Source organism: Hyla sarda, chromosome 8 (assembly GCF_029499605.1).
Source record: "Hyla sarda isolate aHylSar1 chromosome 8, aHylSar1.hap1, whole genome shotgun sequence".
NCBI lineage: Eukaryota > Metazoa > Chordata > Amphibia > Anura > Hylidae > Hyla > Hyla sarda.
In genome coordinates this window covers 200,615,110-200,635,177 of record NC_079196.1, presented here as the reverse complement: position 1 = coordinate 200,635,177, position 20,068 = coordinate 200,615,110, and the positions used below count along the sequence as shown (strand labels likewise).

The 20,068-nt window shown below is 42.4% G+C and overlaps 1 long non-coding RNA gene across 2 annotated transcripts; it reads left to right on the top strand.

The window, feature by feature from the left end:
* Positions 1 to 1,160: 1,160 nt before the first annotated feature.
* LOC130283921 (uncharacterized) lies at positions 1,161 to 13,791 on the top strand. Of its 2 annotated transcripts, XR_008846876.1 has the most exons (6): positions 11,015 to 11,402; positions 11,501 to 11,627; positions 11,889 to 11,944; positions 12,241 to 12,352; positions 12,674 to 12,825; positions 12,911 to 13,043. It is a non-coding gene; the product is annotated as an uncharacterized LOC130283921 (long non-coding RNA). The 2 variants fall into 2 exon arrangements; XR_008846877.1 differs by lacking the exons at positions 11,015 to 11,402; positions 11,501 to 11,627; positions 11,889 to 11,944 and adding an exon at positions 1,161 to 1,319 and having other exon boundaries at positions 12,911 to 13,791.
* The last annotated feature ends 6,277 nt before the right edge of the window (positions 13,792 to 20,068 follow it).

Sequence of the window (20,068 nt, the reverse complement as noted above, 5' to 3'; positions counted from 1 at the left end):
TTGATGACTTATCCTGCATAAATTAGTTCAGCTTTCAGGTGCTCCGGTGGGCTGGAAAAGGTGTATACAGTCCTAGGAAAGAGTCTCCTAGGACTGTATCCACCTTTTCCAGCCCACCGGAGCACCGGAAAGCTGAACTAATTTATGCAGGAAAAGTCATCAACTGCCGAGCCGAGAAGTTCGTGACGAATCGAATTTACTGTAAGTTCGATCATCTCTAGTGTGTATAAATGTGGTATAAATAGATGTAAAGGTTGTCTACACATTTGCTATAAGAGAACACACATTGACATTCCAGGAGATTCTAAGCCATTTTATATTAATGAATACTTGAACTGTGGTAGTTGTTTTGTTCCATATATGATTGATATGTGGAGAGAATAATCAACTGTTTACGCCAACGTATTAAAGGGGTACCCTGCTGCTCAGCGTTTGGAACAGACTGTTCCGAATGCTGGAGCCGGTGCAGGGAGCTTGTGATGTCATAGCCCCACCCCCCTCATGAAATCACGCCCCACCCCCTCAATGCAAGTCTATGGGAGGGGGCGTGACAGCGTCACGCCCCCTCCCATAGACTTACATTGAGGGGACAGGGCGTGACATCATGAGAGGCGGGGCTATGACATTACAAGCTCCCTGCACCGGCTCCAGCGTTCGGAACAGTCTGTTCCAAATGCTGATCAGCGGAATACCCCTTTAGTAAACATCGGTCACATATCCATGAGGGATTTTATTGTACAGTGTATCACGTCATTTTAACAGTCATCACAATAATAATTCTTCGCTCATGAAGGTCACTCCGCTAGAAACAGGGGATGACCATAATTCTAAACAGTTATGTGATAAAGAAATGTTTTGGATTTTTAGATTAAATACATTGTTTCCCTAAGGTTTAAATGAGACGTTAGAACAAATATGTTAATGCCCCCTTCTCCTTTTTTAAATATTTTTATATTATATATTTATTTATGTGTTAGGCTAAATTAGCTATATTTGTGTGAGGGGCAACTCGTTCACACCGCACTCACCGGCAGCAGTCGACCACTCCGGCAGGTTATATCTTCTAGCGGCAGGGGGTGATGGCAGGGACGTCACATTAACTAGGGGCTTTGGCTGTCATGGTTACAGGCAGCGTGCGGGCTTTAGGGTATAAGCAAGCTGGTTTGATTGCTGGTATAGCTGTATTTCTTCAGCTGTCTGAGCATGCTGGGAGTAGTAGTTTTGCAACAGTTGGAGGCCCCGTGGTTGGGAAACACTGGTCTAGGCTCTTAATCAGCTAATAGGGATCTCCTACAGGCGGGGGTCATCTGCTGGCGGAGGTATGGTCTCTTTACTTGTGGAATCATGAGAGGGCAGAACTCTCCGTGTTGGTGCAGTTTTCGGCAGTTTCAAATTAGGCGCCAGTAATCTTTACATCACTCACTGCTTTGGATTTGGTTGTTAATCAGGGGCGGACACAGACAGCATAGAGCCCCTGTGCAAAGAACGTGCCTGCCCCCCCCCCCCCCCGCCCCCAATACATCAATTGTTCAGGTAGGAGATAAATATGAGATATGAGATAGATAGATAGATATGAGATAGATAGATAGATAGATAGATATGAGATAGATATGAGATAGATAGAAATGAGATAGATAGATATGAGATAGATAGATAGATAGATAGATATGAGATAGATATGAGATAGATATGAGATAGATATGAGATAGATAGATAGATAGATAGATAGATAGGAGATAGATAGATATGAGATAGATAGATAGATATCAGATAGATAGATATGAGATAGATATGAGATAGATAGACAGATAGATATGAGATAGATAGATATGAGATAGATATGAGATAGATAGATAGATAGATATGAGATAGATAGATATGAGATAGATAGATATGAGATAGATATGAGATAGATAGATAGATAGATATGAGATAGATATGAGATAGATAGATAGATAGATAGGAGATAGATAGATATGAGATAGATAGATAGATAGATAGATAGATATCAGATAGATAGATATGAGATAGATATGAGATAGATAGATAGATAGATAGATATGAGATAGATAGATAGATAGATATGAGATAGATAGAAATGAGATAGATAGATATGAGATAGATATGAGATAGATAGATAGATAGATATGAGATAGATATGAGATAGATAGATAGATAGATAGGAGATAGATAGATATGAGATAGATAGATAGATAGATAGATATCAGATAGATAGATATGAGATAGATATGAGATAGATAGATAGATAGATAGATATGAGATAGATAGATATGAGATAGATATGAGATAGATAGATAGATAGATATGAGATAGATAGATATGAGATAGATAGATAGATAGGAGATAGATAGATAGATAGATAGATAGATATGAGATAGATAGATATGAGATAGATATGAGATAGATAGATAGATATGAGATAGATAGATAGATAGATAGAAAGAAAGATATTAGATGGATAGATAGAGATAGATAGATATAAGACAGATACAGTAGATAGATAGGACATGGATATCTTTTTACCAACCAGGGTGCCTCCAGATGTTGCAAAACGAAAAAACTACAACTCCTGGGCCTTTGGCTGTTGAGGTATGCTGGGAGTTTTGGTTTTGCAACAGCTGGAGGCACCCTGTGGGATGGATAGATAGATAGGTAGATAGTGTTTTCAAACCAGGGTGTCTCCAGCTGTTGCAAAACTACAACTCCCAGCTTACCTGGACTGTAGTTTTGCAACAGCTGGAGGCACCATGGTAGGAAAACACTGATCTATGCCTAGTCAATCTATCTATCTCAGTGTTTACCAACCAGTGTACCTCCAGCTGTTGCAAAACTACAACTCCCAGCATGCCTGGACAGTCTTTAGCTGTCCGGAAGTTGTAGTTTTGCAACAGCTGGAGGCTCCCTTGTTGGGAAACACTGCCTTAATGGATTAATGATAAATAAACAAGCAGTGTGTCCACATGTTGTTGCCCCAATGGGGTCACTTTCCCTCCTCCGGGGTCCACAGGTCACCTACAGGTCACATTACAAGAACAATTTTTTTGAAAAACCGCGGCAAAAATGGCGCAGTTTTACCGCGATTTTTCGAAATCGCTGTAAAAACCGCGCCATTTTTTCCGCAATTTTTCCCAAAAATTGTTCTTGTAATGTGACCTGTAGGTGACCTGTGGACCCCGGAGGAGGGAAAGTGACCCCACTGGGCTGCTACCCCCCAGCCCCAGGTTATACTGCTAGTGAGAAGAGAGGCAGGACAGGGGACATAACTTCCCCTCACAGCCGCTGTGCTCCTCGGAGGCCGGTCAGCTCTCCGCCTCCGTCCTCTTCCTGTGCTGGGGCGGAGCCATAAATCAGATACCTTCATCCCTGCGCTACTGCCTGTCTCCCTAATAATACCGGAGCAGGAGCAGCGCAGGGATTGTAAAAAAAAAAAAAAATAGCGCTTGTCTGAGTGGGGATCGGGACAACTGTTCAGGATCCTCACCAGCTGCACCGCTCTCTCAAGGGGGCCCTTGGCCAGTGTCTGAGGGCCCATGTGTAGTGGCGGGCCCCTGTGCAGCTGAACATGCTGCACATGTGATTTGTCCGTCCCTGGTTGTTAAGTTAAATGTTGCAGTGTTGGACATGTTCTGTCTCTGAGTGTGTGTCATCCCCCTTTCAGTGCTTGGATAAGTTGTCATTTCATTATACTGTGTAAACAACTCATATGTTCCTACAATGACATCATTACCTTGCTATGTATACATCACCTCTCCATGTATATATTACTACCCCAGGAATATGTTACTTTACAATGCTGTTGGATACACTTGGCATACAGCATCATGGCTAACATACTGTGATATCATACTATTACATGCAATATCATGCTGGTACATGCCTTACTATGCTATTACATGTGTCACTGTGCATTATATGTGTCACTATGGTATTACATGTGTCACTATGCTGTTACGTGTGTCACTGTGCATTATATGTGTCACTATGGTATTACATGTGTCACTGTGCATTATATGTGTCACTATGGTATTACATGTGTCACTATGCTGTTACGTGTGTCACTATGCATTATATGTGTCACTATGGTATTACATGTGTCACTATGCTGTTACGTGTGTCACTATGCATTATATGTGTCACTATGGTATTACATGTGTCACTATGCTGTTACGTGTGTCACTATGCATTATATGTGTCACTATGGTATTACATGTGTCACTATGCTATTACATGTGTCACTGTGCATTATATGTGTCACTATGCTATTACATGTGTCACTATGCATTATATGTGTCACTATGGTATTACATGTGTCACTATGCTGTTACGTGTGTCACTATGCATTATATGTGTCACTATGGTATTACATGTGTCACTATGCTGTTACGTGTGTCACTGTGCATTATATGTGTCACTATGGTATTACATGTGTCACTATGCTGTTACGTGTGTCACTATGCATTATATGTGTCACTATGGTATTACATGTGTCACTATGCTGTTACGTGTGTCACTATGCATTATATGTGTCACTATGGTATTACATGTGTCACTATGCTATTACATGTGTCACTGTGCATTATATGTGTCACTATGGTATTACATGTGTCACTATGCTATTACATGTGTCACTGTGCATTATATGTGTCACTATGGTATTACATGTGTCACTATGCTATTACATGTGTCACTGTGCATTATATGTGTCACTATGGTATTACATGTGTCACTATGCTATTACATGTGTCACTATGCATTATATGTGTCACTATGCTATTACATGTGTCACTATGCTGTTACATGTGTCACTGTGCATTATATGTGTCACTATGGTATTACATGTGTCACTATGCTGTTACGTGTGTCACTATGCATTATATGTGTCACTATGGTATTACATGTGTCACTATGCTGTTACGTGTGTCACTGTGCATTATATGTGTCACTATGGTATTACATGTGTCACTATGCTGTTACGTGTGTCACTGTGCATTATATGTGTCACTATGGTATTACATGTGTCACTATGCTGTTACGTGTGTCACTATGCATTATATGTGTCACTATGGTATTACATGTGTCACTATGCTGTTACGTGTGTCACTATGCATTATATGTGTCACTATGGTATTACATGTGTCACTATGCTGTTACGTGTGTCACTATGCATTATATGTGTCACTATGGTATTACATGTGTCACTATGCTGTTACGTGTGTCACTGTGCATTATATGTGTCACTATGGTATTACATGTGTCACTATGCTGTTACGTGTGTCACTGTGCATTATATGTGTCACTATGGTATTACATGTGTCACTATGCTGTTACGTGTGTCACTGTGCATTATATGTGTCACTATGGTATTACATGTGTCACTATGCTGTTACATGTGTCACTATGCATTATATGTGTCACTATGGTATTACATGTGTCACTATGCTGTTACATGTGTCACTGTGCATTATATGTGTCACTATGGTATTACATGTGTCACTATGCTGTTACGTGTGTCACTGTGCATTATATGTGTCACTATGGTATTACATGTGTCACTATGCTGTTACGTGTGTCACTATGCATTATATGTGTCACTATGGTATTACATGTGTCACTATGCTGTTACGTGTGTCACTATGCATTATATGTGTCACTATGGTATTACATGTGTCACTATGCTGTTACGTGTGTCACTATGCATTATATGTGTCACTATGGTATTACATGTGTCACTATGCTGTTACGTGTGTCACTGTGCATTATATGTGTCACTATGGTATTACATATGTCACTATGCTGTTACGTGTGTCACTATGCATGATATGTGTCACTATGGTATTACATGTGTCACTATGCTGTTACGTGTGTCACTGTGCTACATCATGTGTCACTGTGCATTACATAGGTCCCTATGCTATTACATGTGTCACGGTGCTATGACATGTGTGAAGGTGCTATATCGTGTCACGGTACTGTATTATGCGGCACTATGTTATTATAGGCGCCACCATGCTAACTCATGCGTCGCCATGTTGTTCATGCGTTACCATGCCATTTTAAGGTTTCCTTGACTTGTTTTCATGACTTTGACTGGTATACATTATTATACAATTTATAAGTTGCCATTCTATATGTACAATATATACCATATATGTGTTACGTTATATTGCATACATTATCATGCATGTATGGCTTTCAACCCTCAGCGTTTTTCCATACGTCCTTCATATAGTGCCATGTTTTTTTACGGTACGTTTTCATACATTGCCATGCCCTTCATACATTGCCATGCCTTTCATACGTTGCCATGCCCTTCATACATTGCCATGCCTTTCATACTTTGCCATGCCCTTTATACATTACCATGCCTTTCATATGTTGCCATGCCCTTCATACGTTGCCATGCCTTTCATACATTGCCATGCCTTTCATACATTGCCATGCCTTTCATACGTTGCCATGCCCTTCATACGTTGCCATGCCCTTCATACATTGCCATGCCTTTCATACGTTGCCATGCCTTTCATACATTGCCATGCCTTTCATACATTGCCATGCCTTTCATACGTTGCCATGCCTTTCATACATTGCCATGCCTTTCATACGTTGCCATGCCCTTCATACATTGCCATGCCCTTCATACATTGCCATGCCTTTCATACATTGCCATGCCTTTCATACATTGCCATGCCTTTCATACGTTGCCATGCCCTTCTTACGTTGCCATGCCCTTCATACATTGCCATGCCTTTCATACATTGCCATTCCTTTCATACGTTACCATGCCTTTCATATGTTGCCATGCCCTTCATACGTTGCCATGTTCCTCATATGTTGCCATGCTTCTCATACATTGCCATGCCTTTCATACATTGCCATGCCTTTCATACGTTGCCATGCCTTTCATACGTTGCCATGCCCTTCATACATTGCCATGCCCTTCATACAATGCCATGCCTTTGATACATTGCCATGCCTTTCATACGTTGCCATGCCCTTAATACGTTGCCATGCCCTTCATACGTTGCCATGCTTCTCATATGTTGCCTTGCCTTTCATACGTTGCCATGCCCTTCATACGTTGCCATGCCCTTCATACGTTGCCATGCTTCTCATATGTTGCCTTGCCTTTCATACGTTGCCATGCCCTTCATACGTTGCCATGCCCTTCATACGTTGCCATGCTTCTCATATGTTGCCTTGCCTTTCATACGTTGCCATGCCCTTCATACGTTGCCATGCCCTTCATACGTTGCCATGCTTCTCATATGTTGCCTTGCCTTTCATACGTTGCCATGCCCTTCATACGTTGCCATGCCCTTCATACGTTGCCATGCTTCTCATATGTTGCCTTGCCTTTCATACGTTGCCATGCCCTTCATACGTTGCCATGCCCTTCATACGTTGCCATGCTTCTCATATGTTGCCTTGCCTTTCATACGTTGCCATGCCCTTCATACGTTGCCATGCCCTTCATACGTTGCCATGCTTCTCATACGTTGCCATGCCCTTCATACGTTGCCATGACCTTCATACGTTGCCATGCCCTTCATACGTTGCCATGCTTCTCATACGTTGCCATGCCCTTCATACGTTGCCATGCCCTTCATACGTTGCCATGCTTCTCATATGTTGCCTTGCCTTTCATACATTGCCATGCCCTTCATACATTGCCATGCCCTTCATACGTTGCCATGCCCTTCATACGTTGCCATGCCTCTCATACGTTGCCATGCTTTTTTCATACCTTGGCATGTTTTTCGTGCGTTGCCATGTCTTTTCATACCTTGCCAATGCCAGATATACGAGACTGCATTGTTTATAGATTACTGTATAATGAATATGTTGTAATGCCCTGCACACTTTACGTAGTATAATTCACAACAGCGGGTATTCAGGCTTGGTTTGTCAGGTCGTGAGTTCCTTGCATGTGTTATTAAGATTGTTTTATAGACATATGTTTGATAGGTATATATTTTATGAGTATTTCCGTATCATGGATTTATGCGTATGTTTCCATAAGTGTAGTATAGATGTTTGAGTTTCTATAGTGGGCATTCGTGCACATGACTGGTGTATATTCCAGGCATCCTTCACTTTAGCATTTCTCACCACACACATTTACTATTCGCGATATACCATTATTACATTATTACAGCTAGTTTCCATGTACTTGTTACTATAGCATATACAGGTTGCCATATCACATACGCTAGGTATGCAGCATCTAAACATATATACTTAGTGCTAACATACATATATTATGCGTACGTCACTAACTCGCCATACAAATAGAGGTCAGGAACAGTTTTATTCTTTGCGTCTTGTTATACATACGTACAGGGAGTTTAGTGGGCGTACACTCAGTGCTGCACATCCATGTTGTTGTTAGTAATACGTACAGGTTAGCATTGTCAAGTTTCACATGTTTCGAGTGAGCTAAGTAATGGGCCGTCACTTTCACGTCCTCATTTATTCAGTGCTGGTTGTTTTCTTAGGCGGCTATGATTCTGGTTCTATTGCGTTTGCTATCTTTAGGGTCATTCATGTTTCAGGTTGCCCCGATAGTGTCTCTGACAATTTTCTCATATACTAAAGTTGGGTTTTATAGAAACTGTAGAAAAATAAGAAACAGAAACAAGCGCAGCAATGTGCCGTTACTCCTAGCAACTCTGGGAGAATGTAAAAGAAGGTGATTGTTCTCAGTACTGCGGGTACAACTCCATATATCGTAGAATGCAAGGTCCCGGAGTGCTGCCACGTCACCTTCCCCGTCTTGGACTGATCATCGGCGGTCGTGGTAAATGGAAGAGGCTGTGATCTGCTCGGCAGCAGAAGATATAGGTGCACTCAGGCACTCTCCTTGCTCTTCATTGGACCTGACGAAGAGGGGATCACACCCTTCGAAATTCGTTGTCCCACCCCCTGTGATATGGTCTGTTTTATTTATTTTATATAATAAAATCCACCTGGTTTTATTACCTCTGTTTGGATTAGATTTTTACCTTAACCGGGACACTCGCAAGGAGAGCGCCTGAGTGCACCTATATCTTCTGCTGCCGAGTAGATCACAGCCTCTTCCAAGGTTGGGTTTTAGGCGTTCTTGTAGATCTGTTACACTGTTCAGGCTGTCACTACATTCAGTTCAATTATTTTGTTCATTTGTCTTGTTGCCTGTTACAATAGATTTGCTGTCATGTTTTCACCTAGGTATAGCAACTAGGTCTAGTACATCTTAAAGGGGTACTTCACCCCTAGACATCTTATCCCCTATCCTTTGGATAGGGGATAAGATGTGTGATCGTGGGGGTCCCGCCTGTTTCTGCCGTCACCCACCTGTTTCTGCTGTCACGCCCCCTCCCATAGACTTGCATTGAGGGGAAGGGGTGTGACGTCACATGGGGGTGGAGTCGTGATGTCACTGACTTCCGTTCCGTGGTCGGGACCCAGACCCTCCAGCGCTTCCAGAGCAGAAACAGGTGGGTGCCGCATGCTATATTGCAGGGTCCCCAGCGGCGGGACCCCTGCGATTAGACATCTTATGCCCTATCCTTTGGATAGGGGATAAGATGTCTAGGGGTGGAGTACTCCTTTAAGGCTATAATATTTGTATCACTGTTTCTCATGCACACAGGCTGTTACGTTAGTTTCTCATGTTCTTGGAACAGTCAAGCCTAGACTATCATGATAGCTTTGTGTCTGTTCAGGTATCTTAGTCTAAGTTCAAGCTGTCACGGTTGTTTCACTATTATGCTGTGTGCTTAGGATGCATGTTACTGTGTTACCGTACTCATTATTCATCAAGTACATGCCACCAATTCACATGTAAACTGTATAGGTACCTGTGTATGAGTGCAGGTATGTGGGTATTTGTGGTACTTTTCAGGCTTGATACACTCAGGCCATGCTCGTTTCCTAAGCTCTCTATATAGCATCATTACTGTTTTCTCATATTCAGGTCCAGTGGCTTAGGCTGTCCATGTTAGCGCTACCAGGCATATGTTATACACATAGGTTTACCATGTTTTTTTAGCAGTTGTTTTAGCATTTCTGTTGTGTTTATGTTTTCAAGTCGATTATGTTTAGGCTGTTGCATATGGTGGTTGGACCGGTTCTAAGGCCTGTTGTCTTTAAGCTGTCATAACGACTATTGGTCAGGTCTTGTCTTCACTTGACTAGATTATGTGGTGGCTGGGGATTAGCAATGGTGAATGAAGGGTCTGGTGGTATTAACCCTTAGTTGTCGTGACGCCAGGGGGAGGTTTGCTTCTTTAGTGTTCAGGTCTCAAGAGAGAGAATTTACAGACTACAGCCCTTTATATAATAGGGGGATGGACTAAGCTCATTGGCCAGCAAACCTCTAAGTCCTGAACCCAGTGAACTCTGGGTACATCACATGACCCAGTAAGGTCCTTAAACCACTATACATCACAACTGTACATCACATGACCCGGGAAAGGTCCTATACATTATATTATTATTATATTTCCTATACATTAAATAATATATCAACGTAATTTATATGAGGTGACCAGGGGTAAGCCCTGCAGGAGACCCCTATGGAAATGGAGGGACTCTGGCTGAGGGAACTTTAGACCTGGACAGGACCTAGTCCTGTACCGGGACACCACAATTGTCATTACTGTTACGTGTCTCATTTGTTCAGGTCTGTTTCGCCTGCAGGCACAATGTTTGAGTAAAGACTTGTCATGTCCACAGGCACAATAGTTTTTCCAAAGACCTGTTATGTCTTCAGGCACAATGGTCACGCTATGTCCTGTCACGACTACAGGCATGATGGTTACACATTGTCCTTTCACGACTACATGCATGATGGTTACACCTTGCCCGGTCATGACTACAAGTAATACCCTGTCACAACTGCAGGCAAAATGGTTATGCAATGTCCTCTCACAACCACAGGCACGATGGGTTTCACAAAGTCCTGTCACGACTAATGGCATGATAGTTATGCGTTGTCCGGTCACAACTATAGGCATAATGGTAAGTAATGCTCTGTCACGACTATAGGCATAATGCTTAAGCAATGTCCTGTCACGACTACAGGCATGATGGTTACGCAAAGTCCTGTCATGACTACAGGCACTATGGTTTTCACAATGTCCTGTCATGACTACAGCCATGATGGTTACGTGTTGTCCGGTCACGACTACAGGCATAATGGTAAGAAATGGCCTGTCACGACAATGGCAGGATGGTAAGTAATGCCCTGTCATGACTACAGACATGATGTTTACGCAATGTCCTGTCTCGACTACAGGCACGGTGGTTATGCAATGTCCTGTCATGACTGCAGACACGATGGTTACGCTATGTCCTGTCACAGGCACCATGGTACAAAATGTCCTGTCACAGGCACCATGGTAGGTAATGCCCTGTCACAACTACAGGAACGATGATTATGCATTGTCATATTATGACTATGGGCACGATGGTTACATTAAGATTTTCACGTCCACAGGCTCAAAGGTTATGCCAAGATATGTCATGTATACAGCTACCATTGGTCATGTTGAGTTCGGTTAAGTATACAGGTAGTCAGGCTAAATTGCTTCAGAATCTGATTCACAGAGCGTTCATCGAGTAGTGTGAGTATTACTTTCTTCACAAATTCACTCTGTCACTGATACCACTTGTAGTATGTCAGGATGTTACCGTATGTACTTCATACACAATATAAACCGTGCACTTATTCATGTTGTTACGATCAGCATATTGTACTATGTCACTGTCCACCTATGGTGGTCTTCAGTGGTCATATGATTACTCAAAGATCCTCATGGTACAAATATTACATTATCTCTGTATCTCTAATTACCCAACCGGTTTGATTTTTGCCCACTTTATAGGCATACTTTCATTCGGCAGCTAGGGCATAATTCAAGCTGCTTATTGTATATATAAGGTAAGTCTTACTCAGTCATCATGCTTGGTCAACCTCAGTTCACAATTTATTCTGCATTGTAGTATAGAGGTAGTTAAGCTCGAGGCTTTCTGATAGTTACCCTGACCACAAATATATTTATTTATATTCTCTTATATTTATTATTGCTATTCATGTGTAATCTTTGACTAATATCAAATATTCTTTATGTAAAATAGGTGTACTGTATATAGAGAAGGTTTTTTATATATGAATAATATTTTTTATTATAATATATTATATATACATTGTTTTAAATAGCTGATTCCCTTTTACAGCTCCTTCTCTATTTGCATTGGTGACTAGCGGATCACGTGACTCGGCCCGGACTGGAAGTGGGCGCATTTCCACTATAGTGCCGGTGGAGAAGCGAGAAGTGGGCGCCAATAGGTGAGTTAAAGGATATTTTAACCTGTAACTGCTCATAATCTACTATGCCTGATGAAGGAGGTATATTCTAACCTCGGAAATGCGTTGCAATAAAAAAAAAAAAAAGAACAATTCCCGTGGATGTTGTTTATATGCCGTTTATTGGGGAATCTTGATTGGAGGAATATAGGTGCACCAGGAGGGGGGGGAAGTGTTTAATCATCCGCATCCCCCCTTAGTGAAGTAAGTGGAATGATATGCAAAACCCTGTTATTTCTGAATAGCCTTCTGAACCTGGATTGTTTTCTGTTTTTTGTTTCTTGGTCTTTTACCGAATTATAGGAATATTCCGGAAAGGATCTCAGCACCCTCCACAGATGTGGATACCCAAGGAGGTGGAAGGATTATTCTAATCATTATATACGTCTGCTTGGCCCTGGGGTGTTAGTGGTTGGGTCAGAGGATAATATCCATAGACCCTCCACATACACCGGGTGAGTCTTAAACATTTCATATTTTTATATTTTTTAAGTCACATTGGATTGTAGCGCCACCTATTTTTGTTTTGTATAATACCAGGTAGGTCACCCTTGTGATACCAAAACAGCTCCCACCCATTGTGCCAAGAAAACCTATGAAAGTGTCCTGTGGTATCTGGAGCCAAGACGTCAGCAGCAAATCCTCTAGGTCCTATAAGTTGTGGCTTCCATGGATTCCATGGTTTTTCCAGCACAAACCACAGATTGATTGACTGGATCTGGTAAAATTGGAGCCCAAGTCAACAATGTGATCTCTTTGTCACGTTCCTCATAGACTTTGGGGGGTATTTATGAAACGATTATGGAAAGTGTAATGTCTTTTTACTCCATTAATTCATGTGGTGGAAACTGTGTACCTGCTCCAAATGTATGACGTGGTGCATGACATGTTATAAATATGGTTCTGATGACATTTTTACTTCAGTACTCCACTTTGTGTGTTGCCCCCCTCTGTGACTTTTGTTAATGTTGTCCACAGTCAGTTTGTAAGCCAAGTCAAGACTGGTGTAGATTTGCGCCTAAGCTTGCGCAGTTGCTCCTAACTTTGCGACAAAGTCGCACATCATAAATTTCTGAGCACTGCAAAAACACAACTCAAAAACACATTTAACACAGCAAAAAACAAATACACACGTAAATGAAAAGTCGCACAAAAAAAACGCATTGCGACAAAATATTGCAACAAATTTACCCAGGAAAACCAGAGTAAAAGGCTTCATAAATACCCCCCATTTGTCTATGCGATGCTTAAGCAGGTGGTGAAGGTCACAGTAATATTCCCATTCCTCATGAATCATTTTTTCAGGACTCTCAGATTATAGACGATTGCTCATTGCGTGGTCTTTTTGTGGTGGTGGATATGGTGTTTGGCGTGTTCTCTGTTTCCTTTTTCTCCTTCCAGTTTATCTTTAGTTTTCCTTCACGTTCTCTTTTTCTACATACAAAAAAAAAACCTTAAAAATAAGAAAAATACACATATTTGCTATCATCACATATGTAACGACCTAAACGGTAAAATTATTTATAGGATTTTATTATTTAACCCACACATTGATTGACGTAAAAAAAAAAAGCCATGTATTTTGTTAATCCATCTCCCAAAAAAAGAGATCAATCAAAAAGTCTTATGTATTCCAAAATGGCACCAATAAAAACTACAAGTTTTCCCATAAAAATGAGCAGTAACATAGAGGCGTCAGGCGGAAAATTAAAAAGTTATGGGTCTTGTAATGTGGCAATGTTTCTATTGTGCCAAAGTAGTAAAATGTAAATTTAGTCTAGTGCTCACTGCGCATGCGTTACTCATAGAAATAATGCGGCACATGATTAGCCCTGGAGCTGTCACGTGACCTGGATGCTACAGATCAGATGCTACATGTTGATTGGATGAATGGCTGGAAATAACGGAATCACAGTTAACCCTCTGGGCTACACTGTTACTTGGGACAGAAATGCCAAGCATGAATATACAGTACTGCAGGGCCAGCAGTACACTTTCAATTAAAAAGCTACAGTATATACAGTAACAACTGCCAGTATATTTAACTATAATAAGGCACATGAATTTAACCGTGGATTATAAATGAGGGGGGCCATGACAGCATGACCAAAAATAAAGGTAACTGTCCCAAACTCTCAATACAATAAAACTATGTCATATAATAAGATGGTAATTAAATGGGCACTGTCAGATTCAAAAACTTTTTATATGTTGTACATCATGGAAAAAACATTAACCTTTCTAATATACTTCATAAGAAAGTTGTATTTCCTTTTTATAGAAATCATGGCTTAAAAATTTATGGCTTTGTCCAAGCTGGAGCACAGGCATGAACAAAGTCCAGTAAGTGAGGGATGGCTAGTACTCCCTAAGAGCACAGAGGAGTCCTACCAGACAGGAGAGAGCACAGAGGAGTCCTATCAGGCAGGAGAGAGCACAGATGAGTCCTATCAGACAGGAGAGAGCACAGAGGAGTCCTATCAGACAGGAGAGAGCACAGAGGAGTGCTATCAGACAGGAGAGAGCACAGAGGAGTGTTATCAGACAGGAGAGAGCATAGAGGAGTGCTATCAGACAGGAGAGAGCACAGAGGAGTGCTATCAGACAGGAGAGAGCACAGAGGAGTGCTATCAGACAGGAGAGAGCCCAGAGGAGTACTATCAGACAGAAGAGAGCACAGAGGAGTACTATCAGACAGGAGAGAGCACAGATGAGTACTATCAGACAGGAGAGAGCACAGATGAGTCCCATCAGACAGGAGAGAGCACAGAGGAGTCCTATCAGACAGGAGAGAGCACAGGGGAGTGCTATCAGACAGGAGAGAGCACATAGGAGTACTATCAGACAGGAGAGAGCACAGAGGAGTCCTATCAGACAGGAGAGAGCACAGAGGAGTACTATCAGACAGGAGAGAGCACATAGGAGTGTTATCAGACAGGAGAGAGCACAGAGGAGTGCTATAAGACAGGAGAGAGCACAGAGGAGTGCTATCAGACAGGAGAGAGCACAGAGGAGTGCTATCAGACAAGAGAGCACAGAGGAGTACTATCAGACAGGAGAGAGAACAGAGGAGTATTATCAGACAAGAGCGAGCACAGAAGAGTCCTATCAGACAGGAGAGAGCACAGAGGAGTACTATCAGGCAGAAGAGAGCACAGAGGAGTGCTATCAGACAGGAGAGAGCACAGAGGAGTGCTATCAGACAGGAGAGAGCACAGAGGAGTGCTATCAGACAAGATAGAGCACAGAGGAGTACTATCAGACAGGAGAGAGCACAGAAGAGTGCTATCAGACAAGAGAGAGCACAGAGGAGTACTATCAAACAGGAGAGCACAGAGGAGTCCTATCAGACAGGAGAGAGCACAGAGGAGTCCTATCAGACAGGAGAGAGCACAGAGGAGTGCTATCAGACAGGAGAGAGCACAGAGGAGTGCTATCAGACAGGAGAGAGCACATAGGAGTGCTATCAGACAGGAGAGAGCACAGAGGAGTGCTATCAGACAGGAGAGAGCACAGAGGAGTGCTATCAGACAGGAGAGAGCACAGAGAAGTACTATCAGACAGGAGAGAGCACAGAGGAGTACTATCAGACAGGAGAGAGCACAGAGGAGTGCTATCAGATAGGAGAGAGCACAGAGGAGTGCTATCAGACAGGAGAGAGCACAGAGGAGTACTATCAGACAGGAGAGAGCACAGAGGAGTGCTATCAGACAGGAGAGAGCACAGAGGAGTACTATCAGACAAGAAAGAGCACAGAGGAGTACTATCAGACAGGAGAGAGCACAGAGGAGTACTATCAGACAGGAGAGAGCACAGAGGATTCTTATCAGACAGGAGAGAGCACAGAAGAGTGCTATCAGACAGGAGAGAGCACAGAGGAGTCCTATCAGACAGGAGAGAGCACAGAAGAGTGCTAGTCCACCCTCACTTATTGGACTTTGTCCATGCCTGTGCTTCAGCTTGGACAAAGGTATGATTTTATAAGCCATGATTTCTATAAAAAGGAAATAACATTTCTTATGAAGTATATTAGGAAGGTTAATGTTTTTCCAATATGTACAGCATATAAAAAGATTTTGTATCTGACAGTGCCCATTTAAATATACATACAAGCTATAATAACTGCAGTCAGGAAGCCGGTAATATACTGCACGGGCACCAAATATTGCACCAAGTGGCTTTGCCCACTGACAAAGAAATGATCAGTCTAGAATTTTAATGGTCGGTTTATTTAAACAGTGAGAGCCAGAATAACAACAAAAAAGTCTTGAAAAACTTATTTCAAATAAGTTATAAATTGATTTGTATTTTACAGTTAACAAGATTTCTGGCTCCGAAATGTCTTCTATACAGGTAGCCAACTGAGATTAGGAGCACTCTCTTAAAGGTGTGTTTACACGTTGAGGTTTTTAATTACAATCAGTAAATACAAAACCAAGAATGAATTTGAAAAAGGCAGAAGCCACAGTTTTTTCTTTATATGTTTCCTCAATTTCTGTTTTTTTTCTGGCTTTGTTTTCAATAATTGCAATTAAAAACCTAAATGTGTAAACACAGCCTACAAGGAGTGCTCATAATCTAAGCTTGTTACCTGTATAAAAGACACTTCTCCTCAGAGGCAATCAACCCATCAGATTCCAAGCTCGCCCCCATGGCCAAGGCCAATTACTAGTGGAGACGCGCTGTGAAGTCCTGTCTACAGCTCTGGCTGACTCCATGAAGCAGATTGTCAGTGGAGTGGGGCGCCCAGATTCCAGAGCTACGAGGGAGAAGAGAAAGGTAAGTTAAAGTGTTTGTTATTTTATTAGGTATAATTAAATATCAAATTCCACCAGAGAAGCCCTTTAGGGGGATCATCAGTTGGAAAAAGCAGTGGATTGTTTATTCCATACGCAAGTGAATACAAAATAATATTTGGTAACAATCCTTCTTAATTCCTGCATACTTAACGGAAATCTGTCAGCAGTATCACCCTGATCAAAACGATACTCACGGCATCCAGATTCACCCAGCCGTTCTGCCGTAATTTGGCTTTTTCTTTTTATGCAAATGAGGGCCTTGGGACATGGGCGGAGCTCTGAACCGAACTAGGGGCCTGCTGATGTCATCTTCGCCGGGCGAGCGCTCCGCCTGTCTCATCAATATTCATAACCCCCCTCCCTGCTCTTGCACCCCGTGTTAGTGTACGGCACATGTGCTGCTTCCCTACCTGCTCTTGCACCCTGTGTTAGTGTACGGCACATGTGCTGCTTCCCTACCTGCTCTTGCACCCCGTGTTAGTGTACGGCACATGTGCTGCTTCATTACCTGCTCTTGCACCCTGTGTTAGTGTACGGCACATGTGCTGCTTCCCTACCTGCTCTTGCACCCCGTGTTAGTGTACGGCACATGTGCTGCTTCCCTACCTGCTCTTGCACCCTGTCTTAGTGTACGGCGCATGCGCCGCCTCCAGGAGTACCCAGGAAGTGGCGTATGCACGTACACAAACACGGGGCACAAGAGGAAGGGTTATGAATATTGATGAGCCGGACGGAACGCCCGCTCAGCTAAGATGACGTCAGCTTGCCCCTAGCTCGGTTCAGAGCTCCGCCTCTGCTCTAAGGCCCTCATTTGCATAATAACAAAAAGGCGAATTGCGGCGGAACGGCTTGGCGAATCCGGACACTGTGAGTATCGTTTGGATCAGCATCACCTGCACTACAAGCCTGTGTGACAGATTTAGTGTGGGTGATACTACTGATAGATTTCCTTTAAAATATACAGCTGTTAGTAACTATACAGAAGAGGACAGCATGTCGGTTCGGTAGTTGGCACTGTTACTTGCAGCATTGGGGTCCTGGGTTCAAATCTGCTTATGGACTTTCTTTGGAGTTGATATGTTTTTTACAGCATTCACATAGTATAGATGCATTCATGTCCTCTTATATCATCCGGTTACCAGTAGAATTATAGAAAAAAAACACCACCCCCTAACATTTTGCATTGCAAGTCCATAGGAACTCCTGTTATATTCATTTCATATTAATGACAGGTCACTAGTGGGTCAGAGGTTCAGATTATGAAGACTCGCAGCAGCTGCCTACGGTTCCTGACAGGAAGGAAGAGTTGAATTTCCAGAGCGGGCAGCTTTTTGGACTCCCATGCTTGTCATCCAGCAGTTTAGAAGAGACATCTACTTAGACCCTAAGCTGTCTTAAAAGAGCTTAAATAAAGACCGACAGCTTTATGAACTTAAAAGGCAACACCACAAAATATTCTGATTATGTATATTTTTTTTCTTATTTTTTGCTTTGGTCACCTATTTTAATAGTTACTTAATGATTATGAGGTCAATGCTTTTTATCCTCTTTTATCTCTTAAAGGGTTTCTCTGATTTGGACAATCCTTACTTTTTAGAAGGGTCCTGTGTAAACAAGCAAATTCCACAATCTTTTTCTGCTGGGACCCTGCCAGTAATCAGACGTAATCTGTGGAAAAACCTGGAGGTAAGTTTCTAAATTCCCTGCAGTGGACACCACAGGGAAAATGAAGCAATACACAGTGTATGAATGAATGGTTTTCTGTTTAAAGGGTTACTCCGGCCCTAAGATATCTTATCCCCTATCCAAAGAATAGGGGATAAGATATCTGACTGTGGGGGGTCTCCACCGTTGGGGACCCCCGCAATCTTGCATTCGGAGCCCACCTCTTTGAGCTGCATGCTGGGCTGCCAGCTAGCAAACTGCCGGGTGCCGACCACGGGGCCTGAGTATTGTGACGTTACGACTCCGCCCCGTGTGACGTCACGCCCCGCCCCCACTATGCAAGTCTATGGGAGGGGGCGTGACAGCGTCACGCCCCCTCCCATTGACTTGCATAGCGGGGGCAGGGGGTGATGTCACACGGGGGCAGAGTCGTGACGTCACCTCCAAGGTAAGTGACACTCTTTATAAACACTCTGATCGAGAGATGAAGATCCTGAGTAGAGGACTCCCTCTGTTAATTTAGAATTCTATAATATGATTTATGAAAATGAGTTTTCCAAACTGGACCATTGGATTGTGTTACAAAGACGACCCTTTCCCTATTGGTGCATGTAGACGTTGTAAAGGAAACATCCTCTACGTGCCAGGGAAGAAAGTTGCTAACTTACATTTAGCCTTAGCTGTGGTAGAAACAAGCCACTTTGTATTACTTGAGCATCTATATATTTTAATGTCCACATGTAATGGCTCCTTTTCAAGCCAAAATCAACATTTTACCAGAGGTAAGAGAGGCTGGACCCACCATTGCTTCAGAAAAGTGTCCCCTTTCCTATAGGGATTAGCCCAAGACTATAACGTATCACCTATCCACAGGATCTTACAGCTGGGACCACCACTGATCATAAGAATGGAGGTCTCCTGTTCACCAAACCATGCACACTGACCCAGTCTGTGGGACTTACGGAGATAGTCTAGCACTGTTAACGTCTATTGGTCCCCTGTGATTGGCGATCAGACCCCCATTGATCAGATATTTCTACCTATCCTGGGAGAGCCAAGGCCGGTGTTCTTTAACCAGTGGTTGCAAAACTACAACCAAAACACCAAAAATGTTGAACTCTTTAAAAAAAAAAAATTTGAATTTCAATGACTATAAAGATAAGCTATGAAATGAAACGGCTCAGAATGTTGTATGGAAAAGCAAAACAAAACTAAAAGGTAGGTTTTACTGTAC